A 20,905-nucleotide genomic window follows, 5' to 3' on the forward strand; every position below is an offset into this window, starting at 1 on the left:
TTGGGGGAGGGGGAGGCTGGGAAGGGATATGAAGGGCAAACAAAGGAGGAGCCTGCAATGCTTGGTAAGAAATGTACGCATTATCCTGCCCATGTAATTGTAACCCCTCTGTACAGTATGTTCACAAATAAAATAAAATTAAAAAAATTTTCTTGTGAAGTGTGAACTTATATGGTAGACTTGTCATATTTAAATGAGGGAAAGGACCATGACCCCTATTAAAATTAAATCCATAATGTTATCAACATCATTTTGTATGAAAGTGTTCATATAGATATTTGCATATTCTTGATTAATGGTATAACTCAATATTTTAAAAAATGTTGCAAAGTCCACATCACAGAGAATTTAGGGAGAAAATATCCTCCTTAAGTCTGAAAATCAATACTCAATAACTACTGCCTGAAAAATATGAATTAAAAGATTAATACCATATCCAAAGAATAAGGTGAGACAGAGACAGTAAGTAGTTCATTCCTATAGTCCTACAGGAAAGTGGAGAACAAGAGGACTGTGATTCCTGGCTAGCCTAGGAACAAAGTTCTTGATACCTCATCTCAATAAATAAACACAGAACCATATTTCTGTAATCCCAGGTATATGAGAGGTATAAGTAGTTAGATTCCTGGTCCAAGGTTGACCTTGAAAAAAATCACGAGATGCTAAAAGGACTGGAGATGTAGCTCAAGTTGCAGAATACTTACTGGTAGTTCAATAAATAATAATAATAACAATGTGTGCTGGTGGTTCATATCTGTAATTTCAGATACTCAAGTTGCTGAGATCTGAGAATCTCAGTTTGAAGCTACCCCTAATCTCCAATTAACTAGCAAAAAATAAAATTGGAAATCTAGATTAAGTGGTAGAGCTCCTACCTTGAGTGAAAAAACCAAGTTAGAGCCCCAGTTACGGGCACATACACCAAACTAATAATCATTAAAAAGAAAGGAAAGGATAGTTACATGTAGAATGAAATACTAACATCGTACAATGGAAGTAAAGTTTGTTACAGAGGTATTTTCATATTTTAGAGCAATTATGCTGATTACACTGGATCAAAGCTGAATCAATGACATACAATATTATAACAGTTTGCTATGCCTGACCTATTTGAAATACCAGGATTTACAGGACTTGATATTAAAGCTGTGATTTGTTAACATGTTTTATTAGCTATATTTCCAACATAATTTACTAGGCACAAGATTGCAAAAGGAATAAAACAAGACCCTTATCCTGAAACATTTTGCTGCATTCTTAGACGCAGCATTACTTCAGATAGTTTGAAATAAATATTGAGCTACCAGAGTGATATCAGTTATATTTACATACTAACGTGAAAGACATCAGAGTTTGTATTTGCCAGAAAATAACTAAATCTTGCACTCAACCTAGTGGCATGTTGTTCTGTTTTTCAACCTGTGTTTTACATTGTGTCAGTCTTTGATTTCACAGTCCAAAAGAGATGAAAGCAGAGAATGAGGCTCAACCACAGCCTATTGGTGCCGGAATAAGACAATTCATGTTTCATATACTGACAATAATGAAGTAACTTTTAACTTGGTACAGGCAGAACCTGAAGGTTCTGCCACTTTCCTCAAAAACAGATCTGTATACCCAGATTCTTACTGCAATTTGGAGATAAGCAAAGAAGTTCAAGACAAAAGAATACGTAAGCCTTTGTTTTGTAGTTCAGAAACTATATGTGTATATCACAGAGACTCGTTACATAAATAGAATTAGTTAAGTCTGATATGAAGGAATTTCATTTGCACATTATGTTATCTCTTTCCCAGGACTTCTTATTGCTACTAAAACATAATGAACTAATACTAAGAAATGTCTTCTTTTATTTTCAACTGAAGCACTGTTAGGAGAATCACAGAAACCTATCATATCAAACTCTAAAATAAACTAATGGGATTTGACACCGTGAATTTGTGTTCATGCATGAAGGAAGATGATGATGAATGATTGCACTGCTCTGTGAGGCTCTGAGTGTTTCTTCCTTTTCATGGTTTTGCATGCTTGTTTCATTTCCAGCATCTTTGCATAAATTTTTTCAGTATTGTTCTAATGATCAATTATCTTCATATGCAGAAAACTTTGAAAAACACAGTGGAGGAGAATTGGAGTACTGAATCTCCAAATTCCTTTTGAATTAGATGGCTCAAACCTCTCTAATTCCCATTTCCTTCTTGTAAGGCACATTGTCACCTCTGTATATTTCCCTCCTCAGGACCACTGTACCTAGTTTATAATGTTCATTGGACCCTGACCACCACCTGCTGTCCCAATGCACATCTAGTGATCAGCACAAGTATGTTTTCCTATACTTCATCTTCTAAGTTGGAATTCAATTTCATCAGGTTCATTGTTCCAGTTTTTCTGCTGTTAGGTCCTGTTTTAGGTCTCACACTGTGACAATCTCTCTTTATGTGTGATTAACATAAATGGAAGACATATACACTTAACCAGTTTCACTGACAAGAATATGTACTAATGGATGGGACAGTATGTTTGTTTTTCTTTTCTTTTCTTTTCTTTTCTTTTCTTCTTTCCTTCCTTCCTTCCTTTCTTTTTTTGCAGTAACAACTATTTTAACTCAAGGCCTGCATTTTGCTAAATTGGTGATCTCCTACATGAGTCACATTCTAATCTGTTTACATTTGTTGGTTTTCTTTTCTTTACAGCCCTTGGCTTGAACTCTGGTCCTGGGAACTGTTCCTTAGCCTCTTTGTGCTCAAGGCTAGCACTCTACCACTTGAGCCATAGTGCCACTTGTAGCATTTCTTGAGTTCAGTAGTTTATTGGAAATAAGGGAGATGGGGAGAAGGGGAAGAAAGTGGGAGAAAATGAGGGAGTGGATAACAATGTTCAACAAGAAATATACTCATTACCTCACTTATGTAACTTTCACCCTTCTGTACATCACCCTTATAATAAAATACAATAAAATAAAATACTGGGATGAGACACTGGCATATGGCTTTTTAGTTTGCTTTTGAGATAGAGTCTGATGATCTCTTTGTCCTCACTGCTCCCCAACCACACACAATCTACCTATTGCTAACTCCCTTTAGATGGGATGAAAGTCAGACCACCATTCCTGGCTCAAGACTAACATGCTTTTTTACTAATTATATTTTGTATTCTGAGCTTGAGGATTTTTGTTGTACTTTACAGTATTCTGTTTATGTGTTTTGTTTGTTTTTGTATGGAGGGCTTCTGTTTGTTTATTTATCTTATCCTGCTTCCACAGGATGTTGTTAAATCCATTATAATTTGTAGATGGTAGTTCAATTAACTTATTTTGTTGCACATAAAAAACTATGTGCAGTGATTTCCTTTTGTGGTAATTTTAAAGGGGTTCTGAAACCAGAAACAAAGCAAAGTTATGCTAAATGTATTCCATATTATCACCATATTATCAGTATTAGTATCTATTATTGATAAAGGAAAATACTCATTGTTACTAAAAATATAAATTGCCACTAACTTTGGTACAAGAGTCACTATATACAAGAAGATCTTAAGGTGATTATAATCTGCGTCTATACAATTCACTGACAAGAATGACTCAAAAGTCACAAGGAGCCTGACACTCGTGGCTCATGCCTGTGATCTGAAGACCATGGTTCAAAGCCAGCCCAGGCGTAGACTCCAAGTGACTCTTATTTCCTACTAATCACCAAAAAGCCTAAAGTGGAACTGCTGTTCAAGTGATGAAGTGCTAACGTTGGGCATAGAAGCTCAAGGAGAGTGCCCAGGCCCTGAGTTCACACACAAAAATTGATTAATTAATTAATTAATGATGCTTGGAGTCTCACAAATAATAAAAAAATAAATAAAATGAAATCAATATATACTGCTAAAGTTAGTTGAGGTAAAATTAGTCGCTTAATGCCATTAATGCACAAAATAAACAAAATTGGTATTTAAAATTTAAGTAAGAGACATTTGTAAAAAAAAATTCTATATGAAGGATAAATACATATGGTTTTAAATATATTAACTTAAAAGAGACCATTTCAAAAGAAAAAGAGTGCTTTTATAGGAATCTGTGCCAAAGGCATGGAAGCTATTTCAATTTTGGGCTCTGTTGAAGTGTATAAAACATAGGTCACCAAACCTTTTTTGCACAGTTGTAAATATACATTATAGAGCAGTTATTTTAGGCTCTGAGAACCATGAGGTCTGTTATAACCACTCAACTCTGCTTGTGTAGCTGTATATAATATATTCCCAAATATGTATGTGTGAGCATGCAAGGAAGATTTATGCAGAAAAAGTGTTGGTGGGATTTGTCCTTAGGGCAATAGTACAGAGGCCCTTTGTGTAGGGCAACAGAATTATTAGCAAACAAATAGTTATTAATTCATTTCTTTTCCTCTCATAGGTTGCTGCACATCTATCTATTGTTAATATGTTAGCACACACAAAAAAGCATAAAGACAGAACTGCAAAAGTGCCTTCTATTACTACCAAGTATCATTACAAAGTACAGTCTGAGGTCAGGAAACATTGCACAGGTCACTTCTATAAGTCCTACTGTTATGTGATTTAACTAAAAATGTAATTGCATCCAAACATCAATATGATATTTATATTTACTCATCACTTTGGTCATAAAATGACATTAGTTAATATTCTTCAAAAAGTCAAAGTTCTTAATTTAAGTAAAGTCAATGCAGTTCAGCTGTATAACTTGCAAATAGCACTCTTTCTCTCTCTCTCTCTTCCTCTCTCTCTCTCTCTTTCTCTCTCTCTCTCTCTCTCTCACACACACACACACATACACAAACTTGCTACAGAAAGATTAGTGGTTGTGGTTTGATTTTATAATTTCTTAGAAGCATCAATTTATTGTTAAATAAACACACTAATGATATGATGTATTAATATGCACACATCCCTAGAAAGGCATGAAATAGTAGGGAATGTAGTTATCTATCATATTATTCATTTTTACTACCATTCTCTGGTAAAAGCTCCCTCAATTCTGAACAATTATTGTTTTCATGTTAGCGATGACCTTCTCCTACTTTCTGTATGCAGGGCTGAAACTAGAAAATAAACTGAAATAGTATAAAAATCAGTCCCTCCCCACTTCAGTGCTTGGCTAAGGAGTATGTTATCCTCAAAACCATCCCGTAGAATTTTATGACTTGAGCATAGAAGTCAGAAGGAAGTCTGCCTATATCATGTTAGACTCTTATGGAAATATTTTCTGTTTATACATTTCTAAATATAGATGCTCATAAGGCTTAAGACTTTTCTTTCGTAAATATTAATTATAAAGTAATGTACTACCTGTTACAAAAGTATGTTTTGCCTATAGATAGATTAAGTCTCAAAAAGTTAAAATTCAACCAGCGCCGGTGGCTCACGCCTGTAATCCTAGCTACTCAGGAGACCAGCTGGGGAAGGAAAGTCCGTGAGACTCTTATCTCCAATAAACCACTAGAAAACCAGAAGTGGTGCTGTGACTCAAGTGGTAGAGCACTTGCATTGAGCTGAAGAGCTGAGGGACAGCGCCCAAGCCCAAAGTTCAAGCCCCACGACAAAAAAAAAAAAAGTCAAAATTTTAAAAAGGCTTGAAAGACATTTTAAGACTCTTTCTAAACTCAGGGAGAAAATAAAGGGAAAACTAAACATATTTATTAATATTTACCAAGGATTCTGGAGCAGAGGCAAGTCATATAGACATGTTTGTTGTTTCTAACATTTTTCTCTGATGAGAAATACTGCCTGTTCACTGCTTTGTAAAGCCAAACTCTGCAAAGACTCAGTTCAAGGTCCACCTCATCTACAATTATCCCACAATTCATTCTATTCAAGGCCTGTCATTGGGATTCATGATTTTTTTTTCTTGGTCGGTTGTGCGGCCTGAACTCTGGGTCTGGGCGCTGTCCCTCAGCTCTTCAGCTCAAGGCTAGCACTCTACCACTAGAGCCACAGGGCCACTTCTGGTTTTTTCTGCTTGTGTGGTACTGAAGAATCGAACCCAGGGCCTCATGCATGCAAGACAAAGACTCTAACCATTAAGCCACTTTCCCAGCCTGGAATTCACGATTTGAGGTAACTAGCATCAGCACTTGTGTATTTCTTTATCTTTGAATATCATAGATCTTATCATATGAAACCTTGACTTATTTCCAAAACACTGAATTTTGCTTCAATCCACAAATCCACATATGAAGATACACCCAAAAATGACAGCAATAAAATAACAACAACAACAATAACAACAAAACCCAAAATGACAATACAAAACTACTAACACTTCAAAGTAAAGTTTAGAGATAAATCATGCCATTGAAAGTGCAACGGATAAAATCTTGGAAGCTGATCCAAACTTAAGGCACAGCACTTTGAATTGTGTTAAGGGACAAGATTTAGGCTCTTGAGGTGATATTGATCACCAATAAATATATAAATTAATTAACAAGATGTAGCATGCAAGTACTGTTTAAATTGTGCTTCATATAAAGAGAAATAAAACAACTTATTTAGCCATGTTTTTGTTTGGATTTACAGTATATTAATATTAGCATTTTAAAAAAATATTTCAATGTACTAATTATCTACAGTAAAAGACTAATATCTTGGTAAGAATTTGTAAAGTTCCCAGTGCAATCATAATCTCTCACTGATTATTAGGATCATTTTGTATGTTCTCAACTTTCACAATATTTTTATAGCTCTGCACTGCTTCACTTTTTTGAGAAAAACATCTGAATATGTATACAGATGTATATCTACACAAAGCAGTTAGTAACACATGCTCTGAGTAAACTGATTGGTTCAGAATGAGTATGGCTATGTTAGAGTCTCTATTTGGTTCACTCCATGGTCCCTTGCAGTAGGTTATTATCTTCTCTCCTTCATGCCTTTATTTTATGTGTGAATAAAGACTAAAAATCAGTGAAGTACTGAGTCATGACCATGCAGATATTAAGTGCCAGAGCTTGAAATCAGACTCATATTTAACTGAATTTATAGCCCAAATTTCCTCCACTGTTCTATGAACCTTTTCCAGAGAAATTTTACAGGTGTAAAGGCTGATGTGTTTTTAATGTAGTGGTCTCCTATAGTTGATAGGCTGTAGTACATTTAAAATCAGTCATATTTAGGTTTACTGGTTGAGTTCATGACCAACAATTCTAGCCATTTCTGGACTAAATGACCAAAACTATTAGCAACTCACTGATGACACCTCTTTTGCTTTTACACAGTCCATTTTACTGGCCTAATATAGTCATGTTTCCACAAGACAGAGAAAGAATATTTGCTTAAGATAATACAGGCCTCAGAGATTTCCTTTCACAAAAAAAAAAAAGAAATCATATAGCAATAAAACTTCCTCAGGAAAGTTCTGGTAGAAAGTAATGTAAGCACTTTAGGAGGTGCATATGGAATAGTCAATGATTTTTGAATACTGCATTTCTTATGGGAAAATTGAATCCTAATAAAGATCTCTAAGTATAAGGAACAAAAAAATCAGTCTTTAATTTCTTGGTCTTTAATAGTATTTAATTCCCATGCAACTAAAACTCTTTGGCAATCAAAACACTTCAGCAAATTCTTAACTAGGAAACTTAACACCTACTTATACTATTGTTAGCTTCAGTAGTTCAAAGAATGTAAAGTCAATAGCAATTAGGAAAGAAAACCTTTGAGAAAGGGAAAGATAGCTATAAAATACCTAATTGTTTCTCTTAAAACCTACTCCCTTGGCACCTTCAAAAGCTAATGAAATGTCTTTTCCTCATGACAAATAGCAAACAGGTGTTTCTCTTCTTGGGTAGTAAAAAAAAGACAAACTGTAAGAATGTATATAATACCCTTTATTTTTAAAGCCTGAATTATTTGAGCATTATTGATTTATAATTAATGTGCAAGTGATTTGAAAAACTTACCCTCAACACCTATTAGTTGCTTAGCAACAAAGTGTATGAAATACTACTAGTGTTTTGACAATGGGTTATGTTGGGGAAAGTGGCTTGGGAATTACTGATGTGGGACTGTTCTCTTTGGATTCTTTTATGCGTTGTCTCTGTGCACTTTACTTGAGGTGTGGCCTGCTGATGGAAATTCAATCTAAGAAAATACTGTACCATGCGAAAACATCATCATGGTAGCCTTTTTTCTGTAGTAAACAGTATATTATTTTTCAGGAAAATTGGCTACTAGTGGTCCTAACATTTTCATCTTAAAATAATCACTATAATTGTACTTTATGGTCACAAATTCTGTATGGATACAAATATACATATCTGTATATATGCTTGCTAATCTCATTTGAAATATCAAATATAACTCACTGGATATTATACATGGTCCAAGATACTTTCTGTCTATTAATGAATGTGAAGTGAGAGTTAAGTCAGGTATCCCCAAAATTCAGACCCAGATCACTTCTAATAAAACACATAGAAAATACAAACAAATGTAAGGATTTTTGTTGTGTCCAGAGATGCAGATGTATGCAGAGATGCAGATGTATGCACTACTACCCATACTTACTAATCATAATCGTTTAGATAAATGAAGCAACAAATTTATAATCTCAACTTTCATGACCACACTCATAAATAGAACTGTGTCTTCAAGGCGGATATGTCTGCACATATTATTATACATGGGAATAGAAAAACATAACAGAAATAGGTGTAAAATTAAGAGGGTTTCTTTTATAACTAATTAAGACAACTATGGAGAAGCTGCAATATTAGAAATTACAAGTATTGGTAAGGACCTTACCATTGCCACACAGATGTTCTAATATTTGAGACATTTCCCAAATTTTGAAATATAATATGTTTAAAATTCTATTACTGGACAAATCATTGTTTATCTCTTACTTCTTTTATTAAATGGGTTAATTCCAGGCTCTGGTGGTTTACACCAATAATCTGAAATACTAATGAAGTTGAGATATAAGGATAACAGTGCAAAACCAACTGTGTGAGACTATGCCCAATCAATCATCAAGAATGTGGAAATAGACCTGTGACTCAAGTGGTAGGGTTTTACTCCAAAACAAAATGCTCAGGAACAAGACCCAGGCCCTGAGTTCAAGACCCATGATTAGCACAAAAAAAGTTTTGGATGGGGATGAAACTCTAAAATAAGAGTTACTATGATGCTTATTAGGACAATATTGATTAAAAAAACAAAAAAAGTTTTGGATGGGGATGAAACTCTAAAATAAGAGTTACTATGATGCTTATTAGGACAATATTGATTAAAAATAAGGTTATGCTCATCTTTTAATTTTTATCTTGATGAATCTAATGCATCAATGAGAATTATTTGTTCTTAAAATATTTTACCATCTGGGCTGGGAAGGTGGCTCAGTGGTAGAGTGCTTGCCTTGCATGCATGAGGCCCTGGGTTCGATTCCTCAGCACCACATAAGCCAAAAGAAAAAAGCCGGAAGTGGTGCTGTGGCTCAAGTGGTAGAGCGCTAGCCTTGACCTGAAGAGCTGAGGGACAGGGCCCAGGCCCAGAGTTCAGGCCCCATGACCCGACTCCCCCCCAAAAAAAATTTTACCATCACATTACCATCTTAATTTAAAAAATCGCAGAGAAAGAGGCCACACTAAGATGTCACTTATGAATATATCATCTGTGTGTGAGGGTTTCTTTTCCTATACATCTTTCTTAGCATTTATGTGTTACTTGTTTTCTCTCATAATTGTTATTCTGACTTGGATAATATGGAATTTCCAAGTTGTTTTGATTTTCATTTTCTTTATGGCTAAGGATGTTGACTTAGTCATTTAAAAAAAAAAAAACTTGATCCATTCATCTACTGAGGTTTTTTCTTTCTTGCTGTTGTTTTTAATGTACTTACAATGCACTGTGTGATTCTTTTCTATGTTCTTCCGCCATGGTATAACCCCTGTTTTCACTGGATTTGCTGCTGGTGTTCTGCATCTTGTATATACAATTTTGTAATCTGGGGAGGGAAAAGGATATAACGGGATGCTTAAATGTGGATGCTATTAGATCCATTTTGACAAAGAGATGTACAGGACACTAAGTTGAAAATGAACTTTACAATGTCAGGGTGGGGGGTCTGGAGGAGTTGTGGAGGTGGGGAGGGTAGTGATAGTAGGGGGAAACAAAGGAGGAGGTAACAATGCTCGCTACTAAATGTACTCATTACCTTACTCATGTAACTGTAACCCATCTGTACAAGATTTTTACAATAAAAATATAATCATAATAAAACCACTAAAAAAACTGTTGAACATTTTTACAAACTCATTAATTGGACTGCTCATGCCTTTACTGTTTGATTTTTTGAGCCCTTTATATATTCCAGGTACTAGTCCTTTATCCATTCAAGAACCTTCCAGTCTATATCTTGTCTCTTGATCCTAGTTATTGTTTCCTTTTTTATGCAGAGTTTCTTAATTTGATGAAGTCCCACTTGTCAAGTTTTGCTCTTATTTTGCTGTACTATTGGAGCCCTAGGCAGGAAGTTGTCATCTCCACCCATATTTTCCAGTGTTTATTTTGTGCTTTTACATAGTCTCAAAGTCTCAGGTCTTACATTAAGCTCTTTTATCCTCTGAATGAATTTAGTATGAAGTAAGGGAAATGCTGTAATTTCTGTCTTCTGCATGTGGAAATTCCATTTTGCCAACATTATTGATTTTTTTCCTTATATGTATATTTTTGACTTCTTGGTCAGAAGCCAGATGGCTGCTTCCAGACATATTTCTACTTTTAATACTGGAAATGGATCACTGGCATGGTGGCATAAGTACAACAACAAATTCTGTCTCCAAAAATCCAGGAAAGCCCCAAGCAAGCAGTAAGAAGGAAATAATAAAGACTATAGGGAATTAGAAAGTAGTAAATAAGAAGAAATAAAGGAAACCAGAGATTTTAAAATATCAACAAAATTAATAAACCCTCAGAGATGAAACAAGAAAATAAAGCTCATAAGGGATCAAAATGAATGATAAAGGAACATTACTATGCAAATATTAAAAATGATTATGTGGGAATGTTTTAGCAAATATGCTTATAATACAAATAAAGATAACACCTAGTAATGACATGGAAATGTTATATATTTTTATTTGATCAAGATTTAGTGTGCACATTTATCAATGTATAGTACTATTGTCTTATAAATAATTATAAATATCAACCAAAACTTAAAAGGAAAGGCAGGAAGCAAATATGTAACTATAGACTTGGAGAAAGGCAATTTTTGAAGTCAGTTTTTAGCAAGAAGAAATCGAGCATCTTAATATTAAAATATTTAAAAATAAACAAGCAAAATCTAGTCCACCAAAAAAACCTAGGCTCAGCTTTCTGCAGTGTGTTGGGAAATTTCAGACCATTTCCTTCTCATGTTGAAATACATAAATAATTGCTGTGGACCACAGTTACCCTAAGTGTTTTTGACTGTTGGAACTGGTTTCTCCATATATCTACATTTCTATTAAGTTCTATTTTTCTTCAATGAGGACTTTTTTCCTATTGTACATAACATAGATACAAAGATTTGAATATAAGTGAAGATAGGTTCCATGATTTAAGTAAAACATCGAGAAATATAAATTAAAGAAGTGATGAAAGTTCATTATATCTGACCAATAGGGTTCTTTGAAGAAAACTAAAGGAAACTCAAAATATAGACCTAATTTACCAAGTATGCCTTGTGAACAGGAAATTTTATGATTTGGTACAGAACATTAATGAGGATCATTGCCTCTCGTGGAGTACTTTATAATGCAAGTTACACCAAAAAAATAAAACAATAAAGGAAGAGGCAACAATGCTCGCTAGGAAATGTTCTCATTATCTTGTTCATGTAACTGTAACCCCTCTGTACAATATTTTTATAATGAAAACATACAAAAAATCTAAATAAGTAATGTGGTCTCTGATATTTATTGGAACTATGAAAAAACTAAAGGGGTATAGAAACTAAAGTAGGTTTTTATTGAGGTTCTTTTAGAGAGAAATAAAATTTGAGCAAAAATTTTATTGATACAAATGTCACTTTTGCAATAATCTGGAGAGGAACACTTCCTAAGGAAATCTAAAAGTTTTAATGTTCAAAATATAGCTTATATTTATACTAAACATTAGGACTTACTCTACATCTTTAATTATTTCAGAAATGTTAAGATTCCACTGACTTTGAAATACAATTTGCAGAATTTTTTTATCTATTTTTACTTCAGAGCATTTTGAAAAGAATTGATATTTCCTGTAGTTCTTAAATTTAAAACATATTATTCAACTATAAAATAGACTTTTAAAGCATCGGTTGTATTTATTCATTGAGAAGAAATGTATAAAAAGACTACATTTTCAATTGTCAGTTTTGGAAATTGTTGCAATAGTTGCATTTTCTTGAGTTTCACAGATTTTATGATTTTTAATTACTTATATACATGGTTGACTTTCCTGTCATTTCTAATCTTTCAATTGTTTATTTCATTAATTTTAAATCTAATCCCTGTTTAGTTTTCCTGAGAATCATAGAAGTTATTTAGTTTTCCCATTTTTGATCAATTTAGTAATTCTTATATGGACTTCCTATTTCTCTTAGTTTACTTTTCAAGATAAGTGCTTATTCATAGCATAGTAATTATTTCTAATAAGTTTTAGTCTGAAGTCTATATTTTCATTACTCTTTAAATTATTTTAAATATTTAAAAATCATTTTTGTTCTGGGGAATATTAACAAAAATATTTCTATATTTTTAGTCAGCTAGAAATTTTTCATTCAATGTATAAATTAGGCATATCTTTTTGCTCAATATGTCATAGACAGTTTTGGAATTCAGGACAATATATTGTATACATGGGTGGAAACATCACATGGACATTCTCCTTGTACAAGTTATCTATGCCAATAAAAATAAACAAACATGTCAGTATGTTCTGAAGACAAGTTAGCACAACTGAAGTCCTTTTGAAATTGTATGCATGTTAAAATAATTCAATGATCAGATAGATACAAAATTTCTTTACAATAATCCTTTATTACTTCATTCATTATTCCCAGTATAATTTGTTATTTTTATAAGCACTTCATTCTCTTTTGAGGTTGTAATTTCTCACCTTTAACTACAAAGTGCTAAAGGAATTAACCGTAATCTCCCATTGACAAGGTGTGTTACAGAATAAGCCATTATGTATTTTCTAGATTGTTTCACTATAAAATAAAAAGTATAAAATAAAACTTTATCTTTATTAACAGACCCCTGAGGAATGAGTTTGAAATTGTGGAAATTCATGTAGGTGTGAAAAAGTAAATATGAAAACTAAGGAATTAATCTGACAGAAAGAAGCAGAAATAAGATGTGGAAAAGCCAGGCAGTTTTTCTTTCATTGGTTGTCTTTTAGTTTAAACTACTTGACTTTTCAATGTAGTTCTATAGTTTTGTGTTCCGTGAATTTTGCTTTCTTTCACTTTTGCCTCTTTCCAGCTGGAATTCCTTCACTCACAACCAAAATAAATCTGATTAATTCAAGCTATAGACTTCTCTTGTGTGGTGAAGATGAGCAATGCATAGTATTAGCACATTCAAACGCTAAAATTACTGTTTAAGCTGTTTAATCTAACCCAATATTTTCCCAAAATTGTAGGAAAGAAAAATTGTTCTTTTTAAGGTTAGCTCCAAATCCACATATACTTTTTTTTTTCCTTCATGTGCTAAATGCCATTATGGCTGACCAATAAGAGCTCTTTGTTGCTCTGTTCCTAGATCAATAAAAGATTATCAATTATAATAGATAAGGGATTAGCTTTTTGTAATGTTATGTTGGGAAAAATTCTGATGATATTCATAGCTTACTACAACGCTGACTGTGATTAGTGATATCTAACATGGTATCTAAGATGAATTATCATAGACTAGTAATTCTTTGCCTTTCTGGATTTTTTTAAAATTTTATTATTATTTTTTTAGTCATGAGGCTTGAATTTTGGGTCTGGGTGCTATCCCTGAGCTCTTCAGCTCATGGCCACTGCTCTACCACAGTGCCACTTCCTGTTGTCTGGTGCTTAATTGTAGATAAGAGTCTTTTCTGCCAGGAGGCAGAAGGACTTTTCTGCTGGAGCTGGATTTTAACTGAGATCCTCAGATCTCAGCCTCCTGAGTAGCTAGGATTACAGGCATAAGCCACCAGTGCCCAGCTTGATGCTTTGCCTTTCTTAAAAAGAGCTAGGTGCCCTTTGTGATAAACCTTCCCCAGAAGCATGAAAAAATGAGTCTAAGATTAAAGGAAGAAAGTTGCCCCAGTATGAATCGGTTATGTTCCTTTCTTTCTTCCTGACATAGGAATCTCTTCTCTCACCTTCCAACATACAAGATCTTTCAGGCTTGAGGCAGGCTTGGGGTTCTGGTATATGTGTTATAAAGATGAAAGGAAAGCTGAAGAAAAAGAACTCTCAAAAAGAACCCAAAACATAGAACTGAACAATTGATTTCCCTAGAAATGTGTAGGATACTTTGCTTCTGATATATATAAGTTTTTCTCTTCAGAGAACATTCAATTATTATTTATTTTAATTACTTGTGTACCTGGTTGAATTTCCAGAGTCATTTCTAAACTTTCAATTGCTTATTTTCTTGTTAATTTAAAATCTGATCTCTGTTTAGGTTTCCTAAGAATCATAGAAGCTATTTGGGGAGATAAGAAGTCCAGGTGATACAATACACAAGACAGAGATGTGGTGATACAGATAATCTATGAGAGAATTGAAAGCGATCAGAAGGGATAAGTGGAAAAGATCCAGCACAGATGTGAAGGGCCATTATTGGAACCACCTGGAAAAACAGTGACATCTTTATCTCTGAGCCAGCAAAATGAAATTATGAAATGTAGGGCAAAAACTACAACAGAAGGCTTCAGAAATACTCCAAGAAGTGAATTTCCAACATGTGAGAATCAAAAGATAGCTTCACAAAGTAACAATGGGTATTGCAAATGGATTAACACTGAAGAAGAAGCAAGAACTTGAGTGTATTCTTGGTAACAATTTGTGTAAGTCTAAAAGACAAAAAAAAATATTTTTGTTGCTCTTAGTTTTTATTATTGCTTTCTTTTGATTCACAAAGGTTTATTTAGCACTAAATATTTAAGTGGACAATGTTGTAAGTGATGGCAAATGTTAAATTATTAGCCCTGTCACATAGATGCTATATTTTAACACAGAAAGGAATTTAATACAATGTAGTCTCACTCTCATATGAAAGACTGAAAGACTACATAAACAAGAAAATACTATTCTCCCTAACAAAGGACACAGGACACTTCTGACAAGAAACATTATCACCTCCAGCTCACAAATATGGAAACCATGATCATGAGGTACTGTATGTCCCTTCACAATATAGACTATAACAGCAAAGGACTCCGAAAAAAATATATTTAATTAACTTGTTATTTTAATCCTTTCTACTTTTAGCCTTTCCTATCCCATCTGTGTTAATCAGAAATGCCTGAGACAAACAAATTAAAGGAGGGTAAAGATTATTTGGTTGTTACCTCAGATGTTTCAGTCCATAATCATTTGCAACATGGTTTGTGTCTGTGGCTTCACAAAATTAGTGTGACAGCCAAGAATCAAAAGAGAGTGACAGAAAGAACCAAGAGTACTACCATTTCCTTTAAGGTTTTGTTCCCCCAATTGCCTAGCTTACTCGCACTCCATCCTACATCTTAAAAGTTCCATAATCTCTAGGCACCAGTGACTCATGCCATCAAGCCAGTAATCCTAGCTACTCAGGTAGCTGAGATTTGAGGATCATGGTTTGGTTTGAAGCTTTTCCAAGCAGAAATGTCCCCATGAGACTCTTATTTCCAATTAACCACTCAAAAACCAGAAGGAGTAGGAATGTGGTTCAAAGTGTTGAAGTGCTAGTCTTGAGTAAAAAGGACTCAGGGACAGTGGCCAGGCCCAGACAAGCCTAACAACTCACCAAGGTTTCATAACCTCCCCAAAGCACCACAGGTTAGTAATCAAGCCCTGAGACCTTTGTTACGTTATATTTAAAATCCAAACCATATGCCATTTAACTTTCAAATGGAGCCTAAATATAGCAATAGGAATATGACCTCTTGGACTTATTGGCTATGTAATGATTAAATTGTAATGATTAAAAGGCACTGTGGATCCATAATCAATAAAATTATTTTTTTGTTTTACTATGAGTAAAATCCCAGGGTGATTCAGAGTCAACAGAAGGCTGTAAGTGTGAAAATACTCAAAGTACGTCACTTTGATAATGCTTACCCACTGTACTAGTCAGGATTCTCCTGAGAGAACCAATAGGAGAGACAGACAGAGAAATGAGATACAAAAAAATTCATTATGGAAACTGACTATGTGATTGTGGTTGCTAAGAAGTTCTATAATCTGTCTGAAAGCTGGTAACTCTCAAATCAGTGCAGTTGTAAGTACAAATCCCAAAGCCTCAAATAGGGAAATCAATAGACAAAGACACAGGCAAACAAAAACAAATAACAAAACAACAACAAAGAAAAATTAAATGTTTGAGACCCTAGAGATTAGGAGGTTGCTGGTTTAACTCCTGGAGTCCGAAAGCAAGCGAGCAAGAGATTAAAGAAATTACCTTTGCCTTTCTTGTTTCATCTCAACTCCCAGGATATAAAATGAGGCCTGGTCACAATGAAGGCAGATCTTTCCCACTTAGTCCTCCATCTTACATACAGCCTCAGAACAGCTTCACACACATGTGCAAAAGCAATGTTCTACCAGTTTTCCACATATTCCTTCACCTAGTCAAGTAGAATCTTACTTTAAGCATAGCACCATCATTTCTTTGTCAACACTTGGTTTTCTACATGAACAGAAATCATAATTATGCAACAAATCTTTTTTCTTTAAAAATGTTAACCAGAACATTTCTATCTATTGAGAATTATCGCAATGTGTAGGTCACAATGGTTTAAACAAAACTTTGTATTCTACATTCAATTCAATTCTAGATTCAATATTCAATTCCAGATAAGGACTCTGGACTTTGTATAATTGCTAAAGTCTCAGAAATAACAGATAATAACAGATTTAAGAAATTCTGTTCTAGATTAGTAACAGTACATTTCTTCTTCCACTCCTGTAGCTCTCACAGTTTTCTACCATTCATTCTAATTGTTTGGGTCCCTCACTAGATTACAGTTACTTCAGAGCCATGAACCATACTTTTGTGTTTATAGTCTGACAAATATTTAGAACTTTTCTCCGTACCAGGCAAATGTATAATAAAGGCTTGTTTTATTTTCTTCAATTTTAGAAGTTTTATTTTAGATATGATTATTTATAAGTATATTGTTCCACTATACATTTTCAGAAGATTTTTTAAATTTAATAAACAGCTAGATGATAAAGATAGATATGCTTATAGAATTATAGTCATGGCTGTCTGATATTTTGTGCAAATTTAAATCCTATTTACTTATCAAATTAGCAATGAAACACAGGGTTTTGAAAGTTATCCTCCAGACATTAAAGCACTAAGACTCTAGGCAAACCCCAGGCAATAATACATTGAAAAAGTAGAAGATTTAAAAAGAGCCCCAGATATCCCTTGAGCTAAACCAAGATCCTGCCTCAATGACAGGAAATGCTCTAAGGAATATGATGTCTTCCCCTCAGATCATTTAAAGAAGAGGCCCACTGAGTTGTAGGCCTCCTTTTGAAATTATATCTGCTTCAGGCAGAGCTAGGCTCAAAGGGACCAATTACACTGAAAAGGGAGGTGGGTATTTGCTCTTAAAGTCCCTTGGCTCAGTAGAGCTAGTTCTCCTCTCTTAGGTCTTCTGTGTATTTTTCTTAGGACTGTAAACCAAACTAGGCACACGGTTCTTTCCCTTGCAATTCACTGTAATAACTTGCCCTGAGTTCTCTATAACTCACCCACAACTTTAGTAAATATTAATGAAGACAGATGTGAAATGATCATCTGTGTGTACTCTGTCATGCTTAGACAGTGTAATAACTTGAGCTTTATTGCAAGGTATTTCAAGCAGAGAGAACTTAACTTTAATGTACTCAGAAAAGGTAAAATACATCTAGTTAATATCCAAGCAATCCAGAAGAATATCACAGGAAGATCAATTAACCTGCTTTTTTTTCCCTTTCATACTATGATTTCCTGTGTGTTAGAGAGGTTAACAATCTTGAAAGCCAGTCAGAAAAGATTTTATTAAATAGCTCTACAGGCTAGCAACTTTTATTCTTTGAAAACCTTAGCCAAACCAATTACTACTGAGGAGAATTTAGGCAATTAATTCAAAGAAACACAAGGCATATGCCCATTATCCATGTTTCAATAGTTGTCTTGGTGACAGGTACAACTTAGGTGAAACTCTCATTTGTAATTTTTCTTCTCATATTTGACATGGTTCTGTGAAGTCTGTCACAGAATAATTAATAAGAATAAAATCACACAACTGAACTGTATCTCAAAGTTCCAGCTTGTTTATCTCAAACAGCTGAGACATGTATGGAAAGTAAAAAAGGCTGTATAAAACGCCTTTTTTTGTGCATATTATACAATAGTATTTAAACATCTAAAATATCGTATTCATATTTTGTTAAATGATCTCGTGGCTACAAGCCTGGTATATCAAATACTGAGATATAAGACAAAAAGATAGAATTGTATTTACATATACATGTATGTTTAAATTCTGGCTATTTTCAGGTAATATAAATTTTCTTTGATCATAATTCCCATTAACTGTTCCTGTTGACAAATTTATGATAATGAATTATAACTTATGGTCTTTGAATTCTATAGGGGTTAGAAAACTGAGGGGGCAAAACTAATGTATGCCCATCCTTTGATATATTATTATTCCTACCAAAAGAACTTGACTATATTATTCACTTTTGATTTTTGTCCTTTGATTGATTGATAGTACTTACAAATAAAATTTGATGTGAAAGAAGAGATGGCATTAAATAGAAAAGTGGTGGTGTTAGCATTTGTCTAAAATGACACACTCAGTGTGATTAATAATATCAGTAATAATAGTTGATGAGCTCCATGTGTTTCAGCCATTCCACTCTAGGTTTATGCCCCAGAGAAATATTTTGATATTTCTTCCTATGGACATATACAAGAATGCTCAAAGAAATAGTAGTGGAATTTCAAGACATTAAAATACAAATTCATTGAGAAGAAGAAATGCTAAATTTGAATGAATGCCTGTTCTAGGACACTTAACATTCTGGAAATAAATTATACTAAGCTATATTCATTTTAATAATGCAATAATATATATATTTACCATAAGAAAGAGTAGCTTTATGTTTTATATTATGTAAATTTAAAATAATTATGTTTAATTATATGTGATAAAATTTATCAATATTTAAAGAAAAAATAAATTGTTAAATACTTATTCAAATACCAACTATTGATTAACTGTAGTTGGATATGTGGAGAACATGAAGCAAAAGTTTTGAGAAAGTTTCTATAATTGAAATATTTTATATTATAAGCTGAATTGAAGATACATTGTATATTGCCATTAAATGTATAATTCTCTTTTTCTCTGTTTCTCTTATCTATCTCTCTCGTATACCTTTGAATCTCTCTTTGTCTCTCAAAAGGACTTTATGACATAAACACTATAAATAAATAAAAATGTGTCAACTAAATGATTTTTTGAGTTTATAAGTATCCTGGAATAGAATTATAGAATGATAAGAAATGAACATATTATTATTTTACTTTATAGGATAACTAATTTAAAATTAAAAACTACTAAAATTACAACACATTATACAAGATGATTTATCTTGGACAGAGAAATTTTGAGAGTAGAACTGGACCCCAGTGAAATGATTCCTTTGAAGGATCTAATCTTTCTTTGATTCAGGTAAATTTTTCTCCAACTCAGATTCATGTAAATGATAACATTATAAAGGTGTTTGGGAGCACAAAGGGCATGTCATCATGGTAGAAACTCATCTGCCTTTCTGATTAATATTAAATGTGAGCCATTTCAGACTACTGATTAGATTTATCAATAATTAATTCAATGTTATTGTGGATGATTAAGGTTATTTCTTTTAATGGGATTCTCAAATAACTTTTAACATCCTATTATAAATTCTTCATGATATATAGTCTTGCATACATTTCTCAAGCCACTAGACAAGTTTTCAATGATGAATCACATAATTTCAGGATACTCATTTTTTGTGGTGTTTACCTAATCAATGCCTAGCGTAAGACCTTCAAGGTAACAAGAGTGTTCTTTAGAACTAATGTTTATATTATGTGTCCTTTTTCACATATGAGGAAAGAAATAAGAAATGACATCTTCAAGTCAATTTGGTATGACAAAATAGCAATATTTAATTGATAGTAATGAGTTTTTATATATATTTGAAGGTCCTGAATACCAAACTCTATCAAAAGAAATGTTTATTTTTATAAGAAAAACAATCATAAAATATTTTATCAAAATCTGATATATGTACTTCATATACTTCCTAAATAAGAAGTTGCTAGAAAAATTAATATATATTATGCCAAAGTCATCATGAGAGTATAAATTTTGAGTAGAGGAAATACATTTATGAAAATCTGAAGTTTCTTTGTCTCTGACATTAAAACTGAAGAAAACTTTTGAAGAAAGAGTAACAACATCTACACTTTTATTTGCCGAAAGAGTCTATGTACAACCCATGTGAGTCTTAAAATGTATTACATGAAAAAATTAGCAGCCTGTCATAAAATATATAAAATATGGAGGGTGGTCATGCCTGTAATCTTAGCTACTCAAGGAGTGTGACATCTAAGGATCACAATTGAAAGCAGGAAAGTCCATGAGCCTTTTATTTCCAATTAACCACCAAAACACCAGAAGTGAAGCT

This window comes from Dipodomys ordii, unplaced genomic scaffold (genome assembly GCF_000151885.1).
Source record: "Dipodomys ordii isolate 6190 unplaced genomic scaffold, Dord_2.0 Scaffold17, whole genome shotgun sequence".
Taxonomy (NCBI): Eukaryota; Metazoa; Chordata; class Mammalia; order Rodentia; family Heteromyidae; genus Dipodomys; species Dipodomys ordii.